Below are 18,450 nucleotides of genomic sequence, written 5' to 3'. Positions count from 1 at the left end.
CTACCCCAAAATGCTACATTTTAAAATCTTCAATTTTCTTAATTGGCTCAAAAACTGTATGCCTTGGTTTCACTTGGTAAAATTAATATGATTTAAAGAAAAAATATACACATACACACATTTTTTAAAAAAGATTTATTTATTTCTCTACCTCCCACCCCCACCCCGCCCCAGTTGTCTGTTCTCTGTGTCTATTTGCTGAAATCTTCTTTGTCCGCTTCTGTTGTTGTCAGCGGCACGGGAAGCTGTGTTGTATCATCTTGCTGTGTCAGCTCTCTGTGTGTGCAGCGCCATTCTTGGGCAGGCTGCACTTTCTTTCATGCTGGGCACCCTTACGGGGTGCACTCCTTGCACATGGGGCTCCCCTACATGGGGGACACCCCTGTGTGGCAGGGCACTCCTTGCGTGCATCAGCACTGTGCATGGGCCAGCTCCACATGGGCCAAGGAGGCCTGGGGTTTGAACCGCAGACCTCCCATGTGGTAGACGGATGCCCTAACCACTGGGCCAAGTCTGCCTCCCCACATTTTTAATCAAAAGGGAAATATTTTAAACACGTGCCAATTTGAAAATATATTAAAGAGAAAATAAAAGCAAATACTAAAAACTTCTCTATGACAATAAAATAATTAATTTGCAAGTTAAATAGATGAAAATGAGGATATGCAGTGAAAAACAAACTAATAGCATTCCAGTTGATAAAATGGAAAAATTTAAATTATATGGTTCTCCGTGGAAATTATGTTTCAATGTAAATCTAGAAATATGACATATGTATATCCCACACAGATGTTTAGGTGCCGATGTTAAAATTTCAAATTCTGCATGCAAGATTTACCAAAGAAACACTGGTAAAATATAAATATCTGCAAAACTCTCTAGTTTTGGCAAATATTGTAAATATCACAATTGGTTGGTATTGAAAAGTCATGCTGAATCTAGACTTAGAAGAAAACTATATAATAAGAATTTCATTTGATTAAAAATACCAAGCTTGCATGTTATAAGTGAATGCAGAAAATTATATCTTAAAAGAAAGAACACTGAATTTCACAGTAATCAGTGTAGCTTTAGCTGCCAATGGGGGAAAAATCCAAAAATCATAGACAATGTTAAGACTGGTATAGGGAAGTGGCTATGAGTCAAGCAATTGAGCTCCCTGTGGAGGACCTAGGTTCAATCTCCATGACCTCCTGATAAAAAAGAAAGAAGAGAGGGCAGCAAACCTGGAGAGGCAACAAAAAGATATGATGATGCAACCAGATAGGAAAAAAAAGACTAGTAGAAAGTAACCCTACCATGCTCCCATGCTCACATTACAAGAAAAACAAAAACCACCTATTTGTAAATGAGCAGCTTTCTTTATACCAAGGTCTCTTTCCATTTGCCACTTAACTGGGCTTTATCCTTGCTTTGGGAACCAGGCTGAGTCTGATGTGTTTCTGCAATCTTCTGTGTGGACACTGGATGTACATTCTGAAGCATTTCCATCAACTTCTGTGCATAACACCAGAAACGGCTGGTACCTGGTGTTATTGATGTTCCAGGCTTTGATGTTCGACACAGAAGGGTTGTTCTCTTTGCATTCTTCACTGAGCTCTGGTGAATCTTTAGCTTTGTGAACTGTGGACCATTGGGTGGGCAATGGCAGTTCAAATGCAATGGCACCATGGCTGCCTTTGGAACATGTTGCCAGATTGTGGAGAGTGAGGCTGGCCTGGACAGGGGTCTTGGAAGTGAGCTCTAAAGATAAGTTTAGCTTTTTCCAAGTTGCTGAAAGCCCCCCAAAAGGAGCTTCCCATTCTCACATCTCCTCAGGTTTCCTAAAACCAGCTCCAGACTGGGATTGGTGGCTGGGAAACTTGGTAAGAGTGACCGCATTTCATCTAAAAGGCTGAGTCAAAAGCAAGATGCCTTGAAACAGGAAAATGTACAGTTAATGTCCATTTGTATTCTTCACCTACACATGGCAAAGCAAAACTTTGCTTGATTCTGCTCTAGGGTCTTCTGCTTTTCATCTAGCTATTCCAGTTTATCATTGTAACATTGGCATTCATATTCACTTCTCTTCAAGCTGGTGTCAGAGAGAACTCAGTACAGCGTCCACCAGAAGCTGACCATCAAGGTGGATTGGGATATGTCTGGGAATTTCTCCTAAAGGAAGAGGATATTTGACTAGGCGACTTCAGGGAATACCTAGGAAGCTCCAAAGATCTAGTTTATGACTGAAAAGAGACTCAGGACATATCTGGAGGAAGTCTTGGACTCTTGGATCTTGTTTCTTTTGATCAAGAACAGCTTTGGCTGCCAGGTGGTCTTTACAATAGGCTCTGTAGGCATTCAAGCACAAGAAGGCAACCAGTCAGCTCTACTGCTCCAGCAAGCTTGGTAAGTTCTCCTTGTGGTGCCAACAAATCACCAAATATATGCATGAGTTCCTCTTCTGACTTATAGAAGATCTTGACATGGGGTCACGGTAGAACTTTCTGGCAAGCTTGAGATCCACAATTAAATCCTGCTTGCCTCGGCTATTTCATATATTGCCTCTGGTGTTTGATTTCTCAGGTTGTCAGAGACTCCTTCATACTGACAGCTGGCATCTCTGACCATAGTACACTATTTCTTATTTTCAAGGTGTTGGGACTGTCGATCTGCTGTATGACTTCTGGGCAGAAACCAGGGATCTGTTATCAGCATGGAGGGTAAATGACTGTATTGCTTGACCAAGGCTTCTGACTGCTCCGTTTCTTACAGGAGGGATTAACTTTGACCAGGATGTGACCTGACCTAGAGGACAACCTCTTTAGTGGCTTGGTTCCTCTTGTTCGCTGAAGGGCTTATTGTTAATATCTAGGACTCGAATAGTCCTCTTAGCAGGTAGAGGACCTCCAGTCTCTTCATGCTCCACCATGCTTTACCAGGTCTCCCTGGTATTAATCCACATAAAGTCAGCCCTACAGTCAATTAAAATGTCATTGTGGTAACTTATACAGAACACAACATTTCCCATTTTAACCATGTGTAAATGTACAATTCAGTAGTATTAATTACATTCAAAATGTTGTGCTGCCATCACCACATCCATATCTCTGTGGAGAGTAGAGGATGCAGTGGATGCAGCAGAGCACCTCCTTTGCCTCCAGAATTCGACTTAACATCCTTGAAGGTCAGGGGATGGAGCCGTGGAGCAATAAAAGAGGGAGCCACAGTGGGCCAGGAATAAGGAGTACATATTTAGAGGAAGAAGAATCCCATGGCACAGAAGACAGCAGGGAAGCCTTTCCCTTCCTAGGAACCTTCCAAGAGATGGATGTAGCATGACAGCTCTTTGATCTGTGCAGCAGGAACTCTCAAGAGAATAATCAACAAACACTTGGTACTGGACTGACACTGTGTCTGGGTTTCCTGCAGAGGTGCTCCATGGCATGGGCTCAGAAAGTCTTGCTGAATGTGATGTGTGTGCCACAGTGAAGGAGAAGGTTGTTGGTGTGGGAGGAGTGGGGTGGGGGTTGGGGTGTATAAGGGAGCCTCCTATATTTTTTAGTGTAACTTTTTTGTGTGATGTATGTATCTTCAAAAAAAAAATACATTTAAAAAAATGATGGGATTGGGGGTGGGGAGAGGCGTATATGGGAACCTCTTATGTTTTTCATGTTTTTCCTTATGTTTTATGTTTTTTAATGTAACTTTCTTTGTGATCTATTAACTTTAATTTTAAAAAGTGTAAAAAAAGCAAATAATCACTAAGAGACGTAGTTGCTACAGCTACGTGGATTTCAGAATTGCAGATAAGGAATAGTGTATCTGTTTAGTGTACACTTTATATACAATAAATTATGTCTTAATTTTTTAAAAAAACTTTTGGATACATCTGGACACATTAAACTAGAACTTTTAACTCTTTTCAAAAATAAAAAAGGAAGTTACTCAAAAAAACAGCAACAACAACAAAAAGCACTGCTGAAGGTGAGCTCAACATAGTCATTAAAAACACACAAAGAAAAGACACTCCCTCATCAGTATTCACAAACAGAGGAGCACAACTGGAAAAAAGGAAAGATTAAAGGACTAAAATGAGAGAAGAGGACATGAAAATCTGGTGGAAAATAAGTAGGTTTTTAAAAAGGACCAAGCAGATGTTCTAGACAGCTGCAGAGAAAGTTTATGAACTCTGAGGACATCAACATAAATATAGCCCAGCGAGAGAAAGAGATGGAAAATAAGAAAAAAATTCAGAGGTTTTGAGAATGGAATGTAGAGTTCCATAATGTGACTCATGATTTCTGGGAGCAAAGAAGAGTGACAGTGGTGTATTGACTATGGATTTTCTAGAACTGATGAGAGAAACCAACCATAAATCCAAGAAACACAAGTCTGACAAGATACATAATAGCAATCTACTCCTAGGCACATTATAGAGAAACTGAAGGAAACAGAGAGAAACAAGAAATCAGATCACCTTGCAAGGAACAATTAAACCATCAGCCCACTTCTCAATTGCAATGGAATACTTTCTCCAAAGCTCTGAGAAAATACCTGTTAAACTAAATTTCTATTCTCAGCTGAGCTACAGGTACAGAATGAGGATGAAAGAAAATTCACAAAGTGAAAAAAAAAGGTAGTTTACCACAATCTCTTGCTGAGACACCTAGAAAAGGTTATATCTCAGTAAGAGGGAAATTAAGCCCAGAAAGAAGCAGGGGATGCATGAAGCAAAGATGAGCAAGGACACAAGTAAACACATAAATAAAAATAAAGAAGCATCATCTCAATAGGATAACAATAATAATCACTAATTCAGGGGCATATTATAACAAGGTGGGTTCAAGAATCATTTTCAAATAGAGTAAGCATTAAACTTTGAAGGAAAAATTTTAAAAACTTTTAGAAGATAAAATTATCTTCATGATCTTGAGAAAAGGAAAGATTTCTTAAGACAAAAAGCACCTCCTACAATGGCACAGATTGATAAATTATTCGGCATTAAAATGATGACCTTCTAGGAGGAGAATGGAATGGGGAGTTACTGCTTAATGAGTACAGGAATGATGAAAAAGTTTTGGAAATGGATGTGGTGATGATTGTAGCCCAACCTTTTAAATGTAATTAATACCACTGAATTGTACACTTAAAGATGGTTAAAATGGGAAATTTTGTGTTCTACATAAGTTACTACAATGAAATTTTTAAAAAAATATTAAAAATTAAGGACTTTGGATTATCAGAGACATAAAAAGAAAGTGAAAAGACAAGTCACAAACTGGGAGAAGGTATTGGCAATACATATAACTGACAAATGTCTTCAATCCAAAATATATGCAGAACTACAGAGGATAATGCAGAAGACAATTTGAGAGAAAAATGAACAAAGCTTCCTACCTCCAAGATAGTAGGGCTTTGTCATGATCATCATCATAACCATCATCATCATCATCATCATCATCATCATCATCATTATATTAGTCAGCAAAAGGGGTGCTAATGCAAAAAAGCAGAAAACTGTTGGATTTTATATAAAGGATATTTATTCAGGGTTGAAGCTTACGGTTACCAGGCTATAGAGCATAAGTTACTTCCTTCACCAAAGTCAACTGCCGCATGTTGGAGCAAGAGTTCAGGCTTCTTGGGTTCCTCTTCCTGGAGGCTCTGTTTCTCTCTGGACTCAGCTGCTCTGCTCTCTGGTCTCTGCAGCTACAAACGACCAGGCAAATGGCTCATTTATCTTCCCTGGGCCTTATCTCTTTCCTCACAAACAAGCGCCTCTGTATGCTTACTTCCTGGGGCTCCAGCTCAAAATTCCAACATCAAAACTCCAACCAGTCGCCATTGTGTCTGGCCCACAAAGCAGCATCAAGGCATTCAGAAGCCCTCCTCAGGAATCTGGAGTCTGGAAATCCATCACAGGGGCTGAAGGGGGAAGCTGTGATGTGAAGCCTGATTTAAAGTGTGGATGGGTCAGCAGTGCCAGCCCACCCAGGAGCTCCTCAGAAACACAGCATCGCAGCCCCCCTTCTAAATCAGAATCTGCAGGACCCAGTTGCCCCCTAGTGCCCTCTAAACACTCTAAGCTTTGAAAAGCTCTTTACAGATCATGACAGCACAGCCAAGAAGGCCTGTGTAAATTGAAGTTTAAAAAAATCTAAAATTACATTACACTCCAACCATGAATGATATAGAGTTTATCTCAGGAAGGCCATGATAGTTTAATATCAGAAAATCTAATTACTGGATGACTAGATCCATGGACAGATAGTGACCATCTCAAAAGATGAAAAAAGGTATTATTTGAAAAACTTAAAGAAAACTAGGAACAATAAAGGACTCTTTAACTTGTTAAGGACGTCTACCACAAAGCCACACTGTTTATTCTACCTAAAAGGAACCTCACTGAACTTATTTCATGGTAGGAGCAGGTATAGGCTGTCCCCTGTCATGGCTATAGTGTAATACCATTCTGGATGGCTCGGCCCACACAACAAGGTGAGGAAAAGAAGAGTGATAATGACTAGAAGCAAAGACTCAAAGTGTTATTTTCAGAGAGGAAATGATAATTTCTACAAGACTGCCCTACAGTATCAATACACTTTTAGAATTAATAATAGAGTGTGAAAAAAATTGCCGAAAACAATATTGACTTAGAAAAAACAAATTATGAAAAAAAGAAATTTAGAGTAGTAATAAAAACCATACAGATATCAAATAGCCTATAAAAAATGCACACACCTTATGAAAAGCTAAGTTTGGTTTCTTCCTTATAAAATATTTCAGACCTACAACAAGCTCTCAGTGACCTAATGTATAACCCTGTACCCAACACGTAAACATATCTAATCTGTATCTTTTGACAAATGGGATTTAGTTGTTCCCTAGGAGATAAACCATTGCAGTTACAACTTTCCAATCCCATTTCCTTCCTTCCTTCCCCACCCAAGGTAACTTCTATGGCTTGTTATTATGCTATTATCACCTAAATATTTCCCATAAATAATACGTAGCATTGTTTTGCATGTTTTCAACCTTTTACAATAAGAAGCTATCCATATCCTTAACATGGTTTTTTGGTTGTTCAATGTTGTGTTTTTTAAACGTACCTATGCAGAGACATGTAGCTGTGGTTCATTCATTTAAACTGCTATATGTTGGTGTATTTTATGAATATAATGTAATTTTTTATCCATTCCATAAAAAAAAAATAAGTGCTGTAGTACTGAACAATTTTTAATTTATCTCCTTGTACATGCATGAGTATTTCTCTAGTGGGAGAATTACTGTGTGATATATGTGTTCCTACATATTGCCAAGTTTTTCTATGGAGAATATTTCAAAATCCTACCAAAAGATATCAAACTAGATCTCATATATGGAGAAAGACAACATGCTATTGGATAAAATAATAATATCTATTTTCTCCAAATCCAACAAAATTTGAATATTTCAATATAATGTTGGTTATGTGCAGCAGGATTTTTTAAAAAATTCACAAACTAATTCTAAAATTTACATGGAGGCACAAAGGTTTACAAATAGCTAAGATAAATTTGAAAAAGAAGAGCCAAGAGAGGTGCATAGTCTACTGGATGTTCAGCCATGAAACAGGATGCACTGGTCAGAGAAAGAAAGATGGATGCAATGGAATAGAAAGCTAAGAAACAGAAGCTTTAGATTACATATGTTACATCAAAAACATGGGGAAGGGAAGAGCAGAGAAAAGGGACCGCTGCCTGCCTGCATCTCACAGGTGCTCTTCAGCAGGGGCTAAGGATTACCTGCCTGAAGGCTGCCTCCATCCCTGTGACCAGGTCAAGGTGCTGACAGGCCCTACCATGGCCATGTGACGTGACAGTAGCTGCCCAGATGCATGGGCCTTCCCCTTCACCTCCTGCCTGCTCCCCCTCGCTTCCCTTCATCTCTGCCAGCCCCCCAACTCAGTCCTGGTGCTGCCTGGAGATGGCTGCTCTCTGGGATCTTGGCCCAAGCAGCAGGGTCTCCCCTGCCTGTTAATGATGAGGAGTCAGGGGAGAGCAGGATGTGGTCTCTTCCTCACGTCTGCTCTGGAGTCTGTGTGGCCAACCTTGCAGAGTATGACTCAGATGTGTTTGTTGGAACTGAAAGAGGATATGCTTCTATCTGTATCAGGATGGATTTTCAGAAAGATTCCATAAAATAACTGTTGAAAGAGAAGAAAAGGCTTCAGAGATGCACAAACCGAAATCTACAACCCAGACAGATGTGACGAGTGTGGATGCTGTGGAAATGGAGACTCTGAGAACAGCACTTGATGACTGTTTCTACTTTAGCTATGAAAAAGCTTTAGGTGGATCAGCAGAGATGCTGTTCCATACAGAAGATGTTAGGAGACCAGTCGGCCACAGGATTTCAGGGCTTCCTGAAGGAGCTGCCTTTAAACGCCCTGAGAATTTTGTTCTGCAACCCTGAAATGGATTCTGGAGAACAAAGCAGGGATTTCTTTTTATTAAGAGACCTTTCATAGAGCCAAGAAAGCACCTAAGTGGTCATGTGGTGGTAACACGTGGTGAAAGATCAATATGGTCTCCACATGGAAGTTGTGGACCCATCAAATTGAAGACTGAAGCCACAAAAGATTCTGGAATTTCCCTAGAAATGGCAGCTGTGTACCTAAAGAAGAATGCAAAGACCCTGATTTCTCTTACTCCAACATTCAAGGAAGCCACCACTCTGGAAGATAGGCTTACAGGAAATCGGGGGGGTGGAGAAAGGATGTGAGCTGACGTCTGCAGGGGTGGAATCTATGATGAGCTGGCAGTAAATATGAGCACAAAGAAGAGATAAAATGGGGGCAAGGGGTTGCCTTTGGGTGGGGTTTGTGGGTTTGAGGGGGGCTGGGGATGGGCGGATGGTTAATATTGCCAAAAAAATTGGGGGGAGGGAGGGGCAACATACGAACATAGGAGAGTGTCAAGTGTTGGTTGAGAGTAAAATGCTGAGAAAATCGTATCAAAATATAATTAGGAGGGTTACCTCTTTAGGATGCTCGGAGGGGATGGTCTGATGCGGGACGAACTCCTGGGGAATGTCTGAATGCTTATTTTGCCAGGGTGGGTTGTACCATTGGGTAGAGACCCAAATAGTGAGAGTTGCGGTGGACCCACATCCTGGAGAGGACTAATGCCATCAAATAGAGGGAACTGTACTCTCGAGAGAAAGGGTGGCTCCCAGGGCATTAGGGCAGTTGAGCAAGTAAAGCCCTGAACACTGTTGCAAGTATCTCTGGACATGGCTCCTCGGGAAATGGAGATTGGCTGTCGCTGTGGGCCCTGAGGGGAGGGGAAAATGGATGTTGACTGGATGGAACCAAGGTAAATGTGGGGGCAAGAGAGGAGTTTCGCGAAAGTACACAAGGATGGATATAAAACATGTAATATTACACCAAAAACATATAGGGTACAAAAGACTAATAATGTAAACCATAATGTAAAACATAGGATAACTAAAAAGTTAGAAAACTGTATATCCTAAAGTATGGACCACAATGTAAGCACAGATGTCACCTTGTTTGAAAGTTATTGTCTCAGAGTCTGTACATCAGCTTAAGTAAATATGATATGAATAAGTTATAAGATTATCGCTGTGGAAGGGAAAAGGTTTTATGGTGGATGTGTGGGAGTACTGTATATTGTATATATGAATTGCTGTGATCTAAGGCTCTTGTGAAGAGAAGCTCAATAATTAGGAAAAAAGAAAAGAAAAAGATAGGATGTAGAATTTTTACAAACCAATATGTATTCTAGATCTAACCTTTAAACTCATCGCTATATTCCATTTTACTAGTAAGGGAACCTGACATTATATTGGGCTTCACTTTTCAGGAAGTTTTGGATCACAGAGTGGTTCAACAATGGCGGCGGAGGAATACTGGTATGGGATGTTATTGACAGGTGATATATGGTTGACAGGGAGTTATACAGGGCATATGTCCAGGGTGCATGATAATGTTTGAATATACTCATAGTGGAAACAATTAAAAACAACAGCTAGGGGGATACTGGGTTCCTGGCCTGGGGGGGGAGGGGCTCTGTCGTGGTCCCTAGGGGAGCAACAGCAGTCCCCCAGGTGCAACGGTAAGAACTAGGAAGGAATGAGGGTCCACCAGTGAGCCCCTGATACTAATGACTATGCTTGTGAGCCTATATGCCTGAAATAAGAACAAGGCCTAGAGCAGCACTGTGCCTGGGAGTTTCCTCCTGACAGCCTTCATGTTACTCAAATGTGGCCAGTGTTGAAGCCAAACTCAGCATGTAGATGCAGTGCATTCCCCCCAGCGTGGGACATGACACCCAGGGATGAGCCTCCCTGGCACCTAGGGATCACTACCAAATACCAGCTGATGATGCAACTAGAAAATGACCTTGAATTAAAGGTTCAATGCGGATCAGCAGAATATTCCTGTCTACATATAATAACAGGACTTTAAAATGCTGTTTGACCTAATGTAAGTGGGAAATGGAAAGGAGAAATGAGTTTATACAGCTATGAGTCTCTAAAAAAGAGTCTGGAGGTTGTCAGAAGGATTGCCCTTATGCACACCTGAGCAGAGTCTCAGAGACAGATAAAGTAGTTACAATCCCAGGTATTGGTTCTTTCGAGGGCTAAAGAGACCCATGGGTACTATGGTCATGGCAGATGGGGTTCACTGCCATGTCAGTTGGCCCTTCTTTGGAGCCGGTGTTTCTGCATGATGGAACTGGACTCAGATGGGATCTCTTTTCACAAGACTTTCATGCTACTTTACTGGAATTGTAGTTGGTGCTGGGGTTTAAGATATATCTAGGGGATTTGAATCTCTGGACTGACAATATGATAGCCACATCCAGAACCTCAACAGACTTCAACTCCTACACTCTGATTTATTGGACTTACCCCACTCAGCTAACATGGAGTTGAAGAATGTCAACCACCACACCATGGAGCCTAGAGTGCCTACAACTGAAAGCAGGAGGATTGCATCCAGTATCCATGTGGAATCTAAGCCCCCTCTTGACATAGAAGTGCAATGGACACAACCAATCCAATGTCCACAGAGAAAATGTGGCATTGGTGTGGGAAAAGTGGCCATGGTGGCTGCTGGGTGTGGGGAATGGGAGGAAGAGATGAGATGTGGAGGCATTTTCGGGACTTGGAGTTGTCCTGGGTGGTGCTTCACGGACAATTACGGGACATTGTAGATCCCCCCAGGGCCCACTGGATGGAACGTGGCAGAGTATGGGCTATGATGTGGACCATTGACCATGAGGTGCAGCGATGCCCAGAGATGTACTTACCAAATGCAATGGATGTGTCATGATGATGGGAGAGAGTGTTACTGTGGGGGGAGTGGGGGGTGGGGGTGGTGGGGTTGAATAGAACTTCATATTTTTTTAATAAATGAATAAATAAATAAATAAATAAATGAAAAATGAAAAATAAAACATAAAAAAAGAATGCAATGACAGAACAGAAATTGAAGCCAAAGGTTCTACCCATCACATCATTTCAGAAACAAGTGAAGAGCATGAGCTTGATATGACTATTGAAGATGATGCTCATTCTCCACCTACCAAGAGACAAAGACCAATGAGCCACCACAATCCCCAGTAACTGAGCCTGCCAGTGTTGGAAAATGAAGAGTGAGGGAGTTTAAATTTGAGAAATGGAATGCACAATTACTGATCTACATGAGCAAGCTGAAGACTTGCTTGAAAGAAAATATGCTCAAGTCATAAAAGCCAAAGGTCCTGTGATGGTCCCATATCTACTTCTCCCGTCACATGTTGAAGATCCTTTTGTACAAGGACTTCCAAAAGGAATTCCTTTTAGATTGCCATCCAATTATGGAATTCCTCACCTTGAGATGATATTATTAATACTTGCAAAGGAAAGTATTCATTTTGTGATTAAGAAGCATGAACTTCTGAAGTCATCACATGAAGGCTTACAACTTAATAAACCAGCATCAGGATAAAAGAAAGAAGGGTATGTCAGGATCATGAAATTAGGAAAGATGGTACATCAAATTTTCTGCAAAAAAAAAAAAAAAAAAAAAATTATGAAGACTTCAGGACCACTGAAGCCAAGGAAGTACCTTTCCAGAAATTTGAGGCACATTCTAATGATTTCTATGTGGAAGATGTACCAGAAAACATTCATTTTAGAACACCCTCATGGTATGGGAATTCCAAGACTGAAAAAACTATTCAAGTGGGCAAACAATTTAAATTTGTCATTAAAAGAACAGAGGGAAGTGGATGTGGCCCAAGGGATTAGGCACCTTCCTCCCAAATAAACTGTCCCAGGCTTGGTTCCCTATGCCTCCTAAAAGGAATACAAGCACTCAGCAAGTATAAACAATGAGGGGGGGACTAGAAATAAATGAATAAATATTTTAAAAATTTATTTTTATTTTTATTTGTCTTTTCTTTAAAAATACAGAGATCACAAAAAATGTTACATTAAAAATATAAGAGATTCCCATATACCCCCCCCCACACACACACACCCTATTCCTTCCACATCAACAACCTCTTTCATCATTGTGGCACATTTATTGCATTTGGTAAATACATTTTGGAGCACTGCTACTCCACATGGATTATAGTATACATTGTAGTTTATACTCTCCCCCAGTCTATTCAGTAGGTTATGGCAGGATATATAATTTCCTGCATCTGTCCCTGTAATATCACTCACGACAACTCCAATTTCTGAAAATACCCCTACATCACACCATTTCCTCCCCTGCCCTCAGCAAATCCCGTGGCCATGGTCTCCACATCAATGATATAATTTCTTCCATTGCTAGAGTCATAATAGTTTATATGAGAATACCAGTAAGTCCACTCTAATGCATATTTTACTCCTCCATCCTGTGGACCCTGGAATAGTGATGTCAACTCCACCTCTAATTTGAGAGGGGGCTTAGATCCCACATGACTAATGGATGTGATTCTCCTGCTTGCAGTTGTAGACATGCTCGATTCCCTGGTGTGGTGGTTGACCATCTTCACCTCCCTGGTAGCTGACCTGAGTAAGTCCAATGGACCTGAGAGTGGTGTAGCAACTCTGCTGAGGGTCAGGGCTCAAGTGTCACATAGCCAGTCCAGAGATTCAAGTCTCCTGAGTATACACCAATCCCAGGGCCAACCACAGTTTCAGTAAACATGATAGAAGAGGCATGTGCAGAAAGGTGACATCTACATCTGAGTCCAACTCCATCACACTCAGGAGCACAAATTCCAAAGTAGGGCTCACTGGCAAGGCACTGAACCCCAGACCTATCTGTCATAATCACTAGAACTTATATGTCTCTGTAGTCCTCAGGAGCACCAGTAACTATGGTTGTATCTACTTTGGCTGTCTCTGGGATCCTGCTGAGACCTCTCTGATAACCTCCTGACTCATATTGAAGTCTCTTAGCCTATAAACTTATTTGTCTTCACCGTTTCCCCCCTTTATTCAAAATTATTTTCTAGTTGCATCACCAGCTAGTGCTTGGTAGTAATCCCTAGGCACCAGGTAGGCTCATTCCCAGGATTCATGTACCTCACTGCGGAAAATGTAATGTATTTACTGGCTGAGTTTGGCTTAGAGAGTGGTCACATTTGAGCAACATGGAGATTCTCAGGAGGTGACTCTTGGACACTCTGCAGCTCTAGGCCTAGTTGAAATTTCAATCACAGTGGCTCATAAGCATAGTCATAAGTATCAAGGGCCCATCATTGGACCATCCTTCTTCACTGGTCTTTACCCTTACATTTGGGGGTTGTTGATGTTCCATTTGGGAATGTGACAGAACTACCCCAGCTAGGAACTCAGCACTCCCTCAGTTGTTGTATGTAACTCTACTTACTATGACAATACCCTAAGAATATCTGAACATTTTTATAGACCCTATATACATGTCCTGGGGAACTCCCTCCCAACCATGCATCCCCCATCAATGACACCCCTGCTACAGTTGAACCCCTCTGCATCCAAAACTTCTTCAAAAGTGAAGACTAATATATTGCCAAAATCAATTAGTAAGAAAATGAAATAGTAATGATAGGTTTAAGGATTATAAATAGAATACATACTAATTTAGAAAAACTACAATAAAATCAAAACTAAATTGGGGTATTAAAAAATTAGAAATATGATAAAATTTTGTTTTGGGCATTTATCCTTTCATCACTCTAATAGGCATCGCCTTGTATGTACAGTGGCAACTCAATCTCTTCCATTCCTTCTTTGGTGTCTACATCCTTTTTTTTAATTTTTAATTTTGTCTTCAATAAAGTTTTAGATCACAGTAAATCACATATACGATATGGGGTCTCCCAGATGTCCAACATCAAACTCATTTTCCCCATTTCCAGCAATGATCTTTTTACATGTGAATGTTAAATTTGCCACAGCTGATGTACAGATATTGAAACATAGTTACCAACCATGTTTCCCTTTTGGTTTACATTGAGCTTTATATTTAGACTGTACTCTTTAAAAAAATTTTTAGGTACATTATAGTTTACATTATGGTTTACATTTTAGACTGTACACTTTTTTGAATTTTTGGTGAACTTTAACATAGACTATATCCATCATTGCATGATCTTGTGGAGCACTTCCATTGCCTCCCAGTTTCTCCTCTTTCATCTATTCCTTACTCTCCCTCCCCTCAGGGCTCACAGTGACAACCAAGCTTCAGTGCTGAAAGACCAGATTCATAGATACTTGCAACAGTGCTGAGGGCTTAACACACTAAACTGTCCTCCCCAATTGGAATTCACCAGTGCTCTTGAGAGACATCCTTCCCTCTGTTTGAGAACACCAGGCCTCCTCAGGATGGAGGTACAACTTCCCACTCATTGTATGGGTCTCCATCCAATGATGTAACACACTATGACATTATGAGCACTCACACACTTCATTGAAGACTGGCCCAGGTGCACCATGTGTCAGATGCCCTGCATCAAACACCTTCAACAAGTAACTCTTCCTTATTCTATTTTCTAAAGAGATTTGTCAACATTGTGGTTTCAATCATTAAAAAATCTCCCAACTAAAAAGAGACCCTGGCCAGATGGCTTCACAGGTGAATTCTACCAAATGTTCTGTAAAGAACTAATACCAATCTTGCTTAAACTCTTCCAAAAAATTGAAATAGAAGGAACATTGGGTAACTCATTCTATGATGCCAACATTACCTCAATAACAAAATCAAACAAAGACCCACAAGAAAGTGAAATTACAGACCAATCTCTCTAATCAATCTAGACGGTAAAATCCTCAACAAAATACTTGCTGATTGTATTCAACAATGCATCAAATCATATACACCATGACAAAGTGGGTTTTATCCCTGGTATGCAAGGACAATAAGAAAATAAATCCAGGTAATACACCACATAAGCAGATCGAAGGGAAAAAAATCACATGATCATATCTATAGATGCAGAAAAAGCATTTGACAAAATATAGCACACTTTCTTGATAAAAACACTACAAAAGATAGGAATAAAAGGAAACTTTCAGAACATGATAAAGGGTATTTATGAAAAACCCACAGCTAATATCATTTACGATGGTGAAATCCTAAAATCTTTCCCTCTAAGAAACCAGACAAGGATGCCCACTATCACTCCTCCTATTTAACATTTTGTTAGAGGTACTTGCTTGAGCCCTGAGGCAAGAACCAGATATAAAAGGGATCCAAATAGAAAAGAAAGAAGTCAAAATTTCATATGTACAGATGACATGGTCGTATACATAGAAAACCCAGAGAAATCTACAACAAAGCTTCTAGAACCTATAAATGAGTTCAGTAAAGCCGCAGGTTATAAGATCAATGCACAAAAATCAGTAGCATTTCTGTACACCAATGATGAGCAATCTGAGGAGGAAATCAAGAAACAAATACCACTTACAATAGTAAATTAAAGAATCAAATGCCTAGGAATAAATTTATCTAAAGATATAAAAGAGTTATTCACAGAAAAGTGCAATACTGTTAAAGGAAATCAAAGAAGACTTAAATAAATGGAAGAATATTCCCTGTTAATGGATAGGAAGACTGAATATCATTAAGATGTCCATCCTACTGAAACCGATGTACTGATTTAATGCTATCCCAATAAAAATCAACCAGCATTTTTTAATGAACTAGAAAAACTAACTATGAAATTTATTTGGAAAGGAAAGTGGCTCAAATAGCCAAATACATTTTGAAAAGGAAAAATGAAATTAGAGGAGTCACACTACCTGAATTTAAAACATACTACAGGGAAGCAGATGTGGCTCAGCTGATAGAACATCTGCCTACCATATGGGAGGGTCCAGGGTTCAATACCCATGACTTCCTGACCCATGTGGTGAGCTGGCACATGTGCAGAGCTGCCATGCGCAAGGAGTGCCATGTTCACACTGGAGCTCAACCACATGGGGATGCCCCACATTCAAGGAGTACACCCTGCAAGGAGAGCCACCCTGCATGAAAAAAAGTGCAGCCCACCCAAGAGTGGCATCACACACACAGAGAGCTGATGCAGCAAAATGATGCAACAAAAAAGAGATGCAGTTTCCCATTGCCACCAAGGGTGCAAGCAGACAGAGGAGAACACACAGCAGGTAGACATAAAGAACAGATACAGGGGAGTAGTGAAAAATAAATCTTAAAAAATAAAAGAAAATAAAACATACTAGAAAACTACAGTGGTCAAATTGGCATGGCGTTGGTACAAGGATAGACAATGACCTACGGAACCAAATTGAGAGTTCTGAAATACATTCTGGCATATACAGACGTATGATATCCAACAAGGCCACAAAGCTCACTCAACTGGGAGAGAATGGCCTCTTTAACAAATGGTGCTTGGAGAACTGGATATCCATATGCAAAAGAATGAAAGAGGATTAGAGGATTGCCATCTCACACCGTATACAAAAATCAACCCAAGATCAAAGACCTAGATATAAGACCTAAATATAAGAGCCAAGACCATAAAGACCTTGGAAAACAAGGTAGGGAAGCATCTTCAGGACCTTGTAATAGTAAATGGCTTCATGAACTTCACAACCAAAGTACGAGCAGAAAAAAAAAAAAAACAGATAAATGGGATCTCCTCAAAATTAAATCCTTTTCCTCCTCAAAGAAGTTTGTCAAGAAAGTGAAAAGACAGCCTACCCAATGGGAATAAATATTTGATAACCATATATCTGATAGGAGAGTAACATCCTGCATATATAAAGAAATCCTGTATCTTGATAATAAAAAAGATAAACAATTCATTTTATAATGGGCAAGAGATTTGAACAGATGCTTCTCCAAAGAAGAAATACAAATGGCTAAAAAGCACATGAAAAGATGCTCAAAATCACTAGCTATCAGGGAAATGCAAATCAAAACTACAATGAGATACCATCTTATACCTATTAGACTGGTGGCTATTAAAAAAGTAGAGAACTATGAGTGTTGGAGAGGATGTGGAGGAATGTGAACCCTCATCCTCTGCTGGTGGGAATGCTGAAGGATCCAGCCATTTTGGAGGACAGTTTGGCAGTTCCTAAAAAATCTTTAAAATTAAAAAAGACCAGAACTTCTGACTCACATTACAACTGCAGTTACTCAGCCAAGAACAAATACATATTTAAAGAAGATTGGAATGCAAGAATTACCGAGTTATGCAACTAAGTGGAAGAGATTTTTAAGTTGAAATTTGCTCAAGCTCTTGGACTCACAGATGCAGTAAAAGTACCATACTCTGTGTTTGAATCAAATCCTGAGTTTCTTTACACAGAAGGCATGCCAGAAGGAATTCTCTTTTGAAGCCCTACCTGGTTTGGAATTTCATGGCTTGATTGTGCGTGGGAGTAATGAAATCAAGTTTGCTGTTAAAACACCTGAACTAATTGTGTCCTATTTGCCTCCTGGAATGGATAGTAAAATAAACACTAAAGCATTACAGTCCCTGAGAAGACCACCAAGCCCTGGGAGCAATTCAAAGGTTCATGAAATTGAGGTCCTGAAACATCAGCTGTTTGGACCCCTACTGAGACTAACAATTCTAATATGCCCCTCAAGCCTTGAGGGGGGGAGTTTTTGACTGAGGCCTGGAATTCCAAAATTATGGACCACAAACAGAAAGTTGGATGTCTTTTCAATGAAAGATGTGGTGAAGCTCTTGGCCTTAAACAAGCTGTGACAGAACCATTTGCATTATTCAAATCTTTCCCAGCAGACTTTTAAGGGAGAGGCTTACCTGAGTGTGCCATCGAAAAGACCTACTTTTTTTAGAATGCAAGAATAAAGAGTTTATTAAGAAATGAGAAAACAGTTCCAGCTGGCAGACCCAAGTGAGTCCAAAGGTCCAGCAGGGGAAAAAAAAATCAGCTGAAGCAACCAGCTGGATGTTCCAGCAACAGAAGAAATGATTGAGGCTCACGGAAGCTCTCAGATCA

At 40.2% G+C, this 18,450-nt stretch overlaps 2 pseudogenes; one reads left to right on the top strand and one right to left on the bottom strand.

The window, feature by feature from the left end:
* Positions 1–1,610: 1,610 nt before the first annotated feature.
* On the bottom strand, positions 1,611–2,911 carry LOC101420494 (neuroepithelial cell-transforming gene 1 protein pseudogene; annotated as a pseudogene).
* Positions 2,912–3,105: 194 nt separating this feature from the next.
* Positions 3,106–18,286, top strand: LOC101420930 (general transcription factor II-I-like; annotated as a pseudogene).
* The last annotated feature ends 164 nt before the right edge of the window (positions 18,287–18,450 follow it).

This window comes from Dasypus novemcinctus, chromosome 22 (assembly GCF_030445035.2).
Source record: "Dasypus novemcinctus isolate mDasNov1 chromosome 22, mDasNov1.1.hap2, whole genome shotgun sequence".
NCBI lineage: Eukaryota > Metazoa > Chordata > Mammalia > Cingulata > Dasypodidae > Dasypus > Dasypus novemcinctus.
The sequence above is the reverse complement of the archived record's forward strand: the minus strand, read 5'-3'. Positions and strand labels throughout refer to the sequence as shown.